The 6,467-nt window shown below is 52.8% G+C and overlaps 1 protein-coding gene across 1 annotated transcript in view; it reads left to right on the top strand.

Annotated features, from left to right (window-relative positions):
• Positions 1 to 6,467, top strand: part of CSMD2 (CUB and Sushi multiple domains 2) — a 460,842-nt gene that overhangs the window by 356,138 nt on the left and 98,237 nt on the right. The window lies entirely within an intron of this gene.

The following is a 6,467-nucleotide window of genomic DNA, read 5'->3' as shown; positions in this document are numbered from 1 at the left end:
TGAGCCTCTATTTCCTCGTCTGCAAATTGAGGTCTCCTTCCCTCATGGCACTAGAGGACCTACCTAACCCCAATTGCAAGAAATACTAATTTCCATCCTTCCCTCCTCCATCCTCTCTCCTTTACTCCTCCCCTTCTTTCTTGCCTTCTTTCAAGTTCTCAAGCTCCCTTCCCTTCCCTGAACAAGCAGTGCACCTAGTCAACAGAGTTCTGGCGCAGCGTGGTGGGACTCAGATGACCCCCGAGGCCCCTCCCCAGTTCTGCACGCTCGGGGACTGTGACCTCTTAGACTTGCCTTCAGCAAAGCAGGTACTGAGAGGAGACTGTCCGGGAAAGGAGCGCTCACTGTATTAAACTCCCAAGAGCAGCAAATATGCAGCTCACAGGGCAAAGAGGTTAATTCAGCTTTCATTACCCATTCTTCTACACTCGGCTTGGGGAAATGTTCCTCGAGCAGCAAAATGAATGTCTCTGCCTCTTCTCTCAAACAGTTTGGAAATCCCAGTGACAAGCCCCTAATTTCCAGCTTCCTTGGCAGCCTGCCATGACTGGTCTGGCAGGCCTTGATACCCCTTCATTACAGGGAGGAAGCAAAGGACGAAAACAAGTGTTTATGGAGTGTCATCCCCCAGACAGGCACCCGACTACACATTCCGGTTACATTATTGCAAAGGCGAGCCCAGGTGAACGTAGAGCTCAGATTTTGGATTCTGTTTGCCTGGGTTTGAGTCCAGACCACCCCAGGCTGTGTGGCCTGAGACAAATCACACAATCTCCTTGGGCTTTATTTTCCTCCCCTGTAAAACAGGGGAAATTATAGTCCCTACCTCACAGGGTTGTCTGGGGCATTAAATGAGATACATCTGCCAAGCACTTAGAACAGTACACAGCAAACCCTGCACCATAGAAGTCATCATCTTCATTGTGATTTTTCTTATTATTTTATCAATGAAGAAATGGAAGCTGAGCGACGTGGAACACCTCGCCCAGACGCCCCAGCGAGGAAAAGACCCAGCGGTCAGAATTTGACCCCGAGCCTGTGTCACTTCACACTCAATAGCCTTTTTCATAGCTCTGACTCCTCAGTGCAATTTCTTGGCCTTTGGGAATGATCAGAGCCTGGCCCCCCCACCTGAGCCTCACTGGACTGTAAGGTCAAGTCTGTAAGGTCAAGGCAGAATCTGCATTCTCTTTCATACATGCAGTAAGGAGTGGCCGGGCCGTGGCCATGGTGTGTAGGCAAGGCCAGGATTGGAAGCGAGACCTGGCTTCTAGTTCCATCTTGGTTTCCCAGCCTAAGCCCCACTGCGTTCCTGCTGAAAGGATAAGGCAGCTCAGGGATGTGGCAGAGGTCTCCCTTGGCTCCCCTTAGCTTAGTGGTCCTGTTGTGTAGCTGGGCCTAGAAGAGGAAAAAGAGACTTATTTCCCTTTTGTATGTCAACCAGCCCTGAGAAGGAGGAGCCCTCCTGTGGGAGAAGCAGCCAGGAACCCGTCCAGGGCCTGGGGCACGACTGGCAGAGGGCAGTGTGGCACAGGCTGGGATCCTGACAGGCGAGCAGATGCCTGGATATCTGGTGCCAGGGAGCTGTGCCAGGGCAGAGGCCTGAAATGCAAAGAAAGTGAGAGTAGGTTGGGGGTTGGCAGAGGAATAAAGGTGGTTTCAGAAACACCCAGACTTCCCCCATCTTCATAAATTTCAGAGAAGAAACCCTGGGCTGGGGAGGAAGAGTAGAGCCTGGTCGCCCTGGCTGTCTTGGGAGGGTCGACCAGAAAGCTGGGTCTGCTGACCTGGGCTGCCTCAAACTATTTGTAGGCTGGGTTGGGCCACTCCCTCCAGACTGGACACTGGTCTTGCTTTGCTGGGTCGAGATTTTATCCTGATGGTTCTCTGGGATCACCCACTCATCCACCATCTTCTCCAGAGGGTTTAGTGGGAAGGAAGCAAGTGAGACCTGACCCAGGGACCCAGCCTCACTTCCAAGCATCCTTGCATCTGCTTTCTCCCTGGCCGGCCTTCAGAGAGGGCCACTGCTTCTCTACTCCCATGGCCCCCACAATTCAGAGTCTAGCAGAAAGGGGGAAATGGCCCTGGGTGCCCAGCCGATGCAGGCTTTGTCTTAGTGTGATGGACACATCGCTTCACCTCTCTGGGTCTCCGTTTCCTCCTTCCTAAGTCAGAAGAATGACTCATTGACTTGTGGCTCCTTGAGTTGTTAAGAGACATAAAGGAGAGGATGTATCGAAAGCACTGTATGTCATGCCTGACATTTACTAGGTGCTCACTTGAGTGTTTCTGGTACCCCAGATGGTACTTGGGATGTATTTTCCCCAGAAAAAAACACACTACTCATGACCACTCAGGTTTTATATTCAGCCGTGTTCGGGCTTTTATGGCCTGGCCTGAAGACCTACCATTTTTTAAGGAGACCCTATTGGGGTTGATCCAGCCCTTTAAGCCTCGCTCTGAGTAAAAGCTACAGCAGACCGCAATAAAGCTCAGCTCTGCGACAAGCAAGCGGTACTCTTACTTCGGCCTGGGATATACCCTTTGGCTCCCACCTGGAAGTCCCTCCAGGACTTCCTGGCCTCTCCTTGCATGGCTCTCCCTTCTCCTATTGGTCTGCTCCACTGCAGGCCTCCAGGGGCGCCCTGTGGTTCATAGACCAAGCCACGTTGATAGTCTCGGCCATCTGTTCCTGTGATTGACCCCATCCATTCCCGGCCTCCACTCGATCAAACCATCATGCAGCAGTGCAATGCCCAGCCTTTTAGGGGAGCACTGACCCAGGATCAGGGAAGCCCCCTAGAGGGCCCTGGGCGATCAGCTTGCTGACACCAGCCGCCGTGGCCCTCCCAGGCTGCCAGAAAGGCCTGCCATCTCGGGGGAGGGAGACCACTGTGGACTAAATGGGAATTTGTACTACATCCGACCAAGCTGTGCATGCTTCCTTGGACAGGGCTTTCAGAAAATTGGAAGGTGTCCGCAGCCCTGAGCAAATGCCAAGAGCATTGGCAGTGCAGGTGGCACTCATGCTTGGCAGGGAACACGGTGATGTCTTCCACCCCTCTTGACTCAAGTGCTCTGGAACTGAGAGTAAATCCCCGCGGAGCCCCCCAGGAAGCTGGATGTGAGGCAGCGCCACGAGACACGTACTTCTTATGTCTCAGTGGCAAGTGACGATACCGTCTCTTGACTACTTTTGATGTGCCAAATACTTTCACAGCCATCTCCAAAACCTTGACAGCCACCCCAGGGAGGAGATCTCAAGTCATTGTGTAACTGCGGCAAGACACTGAGGTCCAGAGAGGTTAAGTAAATTCCTTAAGGTCACACTGGATGGACATGACAGAGAAGGCACGTTTGGGTTTTTTTAATCATTTCTTGAGATGAAATTCACAAAAGTTAAAATGAGTTGCTTTAAGTGAATGAGCCAGAGGCAAGTAGATTCACAGTCTTGTGTCCCTTCCCGCCTATGCCCTGTCTGCTCCCAAAACGTACCATCACTTCAGGGTAAAACTTCGTGCCCCTTACACACGCCTGCCGCTGGGCCCCAGGTGCTGGCCAGCCCTCAGACTCAGCCTCTCCTCCACATGCCTCACACAACACCCGGTAGGAAGGGGTAAAGCGGGTCCTCTCACCCTGGCCTTCTCTCTCCAGCTCCCTGCGGAGGAGACCTGACGGGACCATCAGGAGTCATCCTGTCGCCAAACTACCCAGAGCCCTACCCGCCAGGCAAGGAGTGTGACTGGAAAGTGACCGTCTCCCCGGACTACGTCATCGCCCTGGTATTTAACATGTATGTACCTTTCCACCGGGTGGGAGACCAGGGTCAGAGCAGCTAGGGTTCGAGCCGGTCTGCAGGTGAGCATGCACCTGGCGCTGTGCGCAGAGCTCTCCACGCCCTGGGAGTGAGGGTGCCAAAGCAGCGAGGGAAACTTGTGCTCACCGCACGTGCCCTTGGTTTTCACCATCTTCTGTAACCCACCTGCTATATATGAAGTAGCTATTGTGTTTTCCTTTCACCTCTGAGGATGCTGAGATTCAGAAAGTCAGAGCTTGCTGATCCTTCCCTGTCCTCCTGAATTTTCCCCCTGTCCTTTTCCCCACCCTTCTTTCTCATGCCCAGCACAAGAGTAGGCTGGGGTTTTTCTTTCGTAACCCCCGCCCCCCGCCATCCTGTACCAGCTCCTCTCTTCCTTCTAGAGACAAATTCTGCAAAAGTGTCTCCGCTCTTCTCTCCTTTCTCCCCTCCCATTCGTTCTCCCACTGTTGCTATCTGCTTTCTGCCCCACCCCTATGATCCCACCGGGAACGCCCCATTGCCACACGGTTGAGAACCCCCAGTGTTCTACGCTACTCCACCTTTGACCACGCCTGCCTATACCTTGCCTTCTCCCCTGCTTTTCATTGCTCTCCTCAGACTTTCTTCTGTAACTTCACACCTCCATGTTCTTGTCCCTGACCCCAAGAAGGCATCTAGCCCAGACTCCATCTCTTCCTGTCCACACCTCCTTCCCGGACAAGCTCATCCGCTCCAGTGACTTCCCTCTCCCCTTGCAAACTGGAGACTCCACTCTGCCGTCTGCCTGCAGCCAGGCCCCCTCTCCAGCAGTCGATTCTCAAAGGCAACGATACAAAACCAAGACTGTTCCTTCTCCCCCCACCATGAACTCCACTGTCAATATCAGGAGTGACAGCTTCTCTGCCGCTTCATCGGGAGCCTAGACTTGGAGCTTCTGCTGCCTGACACTTCTCCAAGGTCTCTCTTCTCCGGCCTCCCAGCTAGCACCTTGTTGAAGCCCTTATTATCCCCCATCTGCATTACTGCCATAGGCTCCTACAGCCTCCTCTGCCCGTCTTGCCTTCCATGCCAAGCTTTTCTCTGGCTGGCTGTCAGCATGATCTTGTCACTTGAAACTGCTAAAATAACCCTCTTTTTCCATCTTAACATACAATAATACACTACTCAGCAATAAAAAGGAATGAGCTAGTGATATATGCAATGTGGATGAATCTCAAAAATACCTTGCTGAGTGAAAGAAGACAGACAGAAATGTATATGATGTACGAGTCCACTTAACATGAAATTTTAGCATCAGCAATAGTAATCTATGGTGATAAAAATCTGTTCCATGATGGCTTCTGGGAATGGGGAAGATTGATTGGGAAAGGGCACCCGGGGACTTTGGGGATGGGAAATGTTCTGGGCCTTGACATGTGCCAAAACTAATGGGTGTACACTTCAGAGTGATCATTTCACAGTGCGTAAGGGACTCAGTCTAAGAACAAAGGAAGAAACAAGCAGATCCGTTAAGTCCCTATCATGGTTTCCTCTTCCCTATAAATTAAGTTCAAAGCCTTTGAGCGTCATTCCAAATGGCCCCACCGCTTCGGCCCCCCACCCCGTCCTGACTCCACACCATAACCCCTGAGCTCCAGCCAGACTAAGCTGCTGGCACCTTCCAGCACTATCGCACACCCAGTGGTTTTGCCTCTGCGGCTGCCTTCACGGGGATTCCCATTCCCATTCCCATCTTGTCCGGCCCCGAGGCTGTTTCTCCCCCAAGAGTCAGCTCCTGTTGTGCCTCCCGGAAAGCTTCCGTTCCCATCCTCCCTGAGAACCCGTGTTGTGCTCCCATGTGCTGTGTAGACGTTAGACTTTGCTTCCCTCTGCTCATCACTGACGGAGGAGGGGTGTTGTCTGCTGTATGCCCGTGTCCACTTTGCCCCTGGCCAGGCATCTGAAGGGTGCTCAGGTAAAATCCGCTGTCTGGAGGAAGACAGGAACAGAGGGAAGAAGCTCGTGGGGGTGGAGCTAGATTTGTGACCAAGACTGGCACTGTAAAACATTTCCCAATGAGTCTTGAAAGTCAGATCAGGGAACGAGGAGCTATCACCCAGAAAGAGTGGGGTGACCCTACAGTGACACCATGTGAGAGGGAGCAGGGGCGCCCCTGCTCTACCACCACGCCTCCAGCTCCCCTTGCTGCTCAGCCCTTCTGCCTCTGTCCCAGGGGTTGCCATGCACCCTCTCCTTACCATGCGTCTCACCCAAAGGGTGAAAGGGACTCTTCGCTCTTTGTCCGGCCAGTAGAGTCCCTGAGCATCCGTATGCTGGACTGTGAGCAAGTTCGCACCCGCTGCTTTTGCGCTGCTGTGTTCATCTCTGCCGGCTTGATGGGTGTCAGTTACCTTTGTGGGAAATGTGCGGCAGGGTGGACTTTGCTGCACAGGCAGGCAGGCAGACACATGCTTGGACTGAGGAGACACTGCCGAAGAGTTCCCCCAAGTCACTCACCGATTCATACTCCCCAGGCAGGACAGGAGAGCACCAGCGTCTCTCCCTCCTTGCCAACCCTTGTATTTTCTATCATTTTCACGCTGGTCATTCTAGTGGGAAAAATTACATCCCAGACTCTAATACTCACTTTGCCAAAGTAGGATCGTTTTTAAATGGGTTTACGCAC

Source organism: Condylura cristata, unplaced genomic scaffold (genome assembly GCF_000260355.1).
Source record: "Condylura cristata isolate star-nosed mole 26May11 unplaced genomic scaffold, ConCri1.0 scaffold00008, whole genome shotgun sequence".
Classification (NCBI taxonomy): domain Eukaryota; kingdom Metazoa; phylum Chordata; class Mammalia; order Eulipotyphla; family Talpidae; genus Condylura; species Condylura cristata.
Note: the sequence above shows the minus strand (reverse complement) of the source record. Positions and strands in the feature narration are given on the sequence as shown.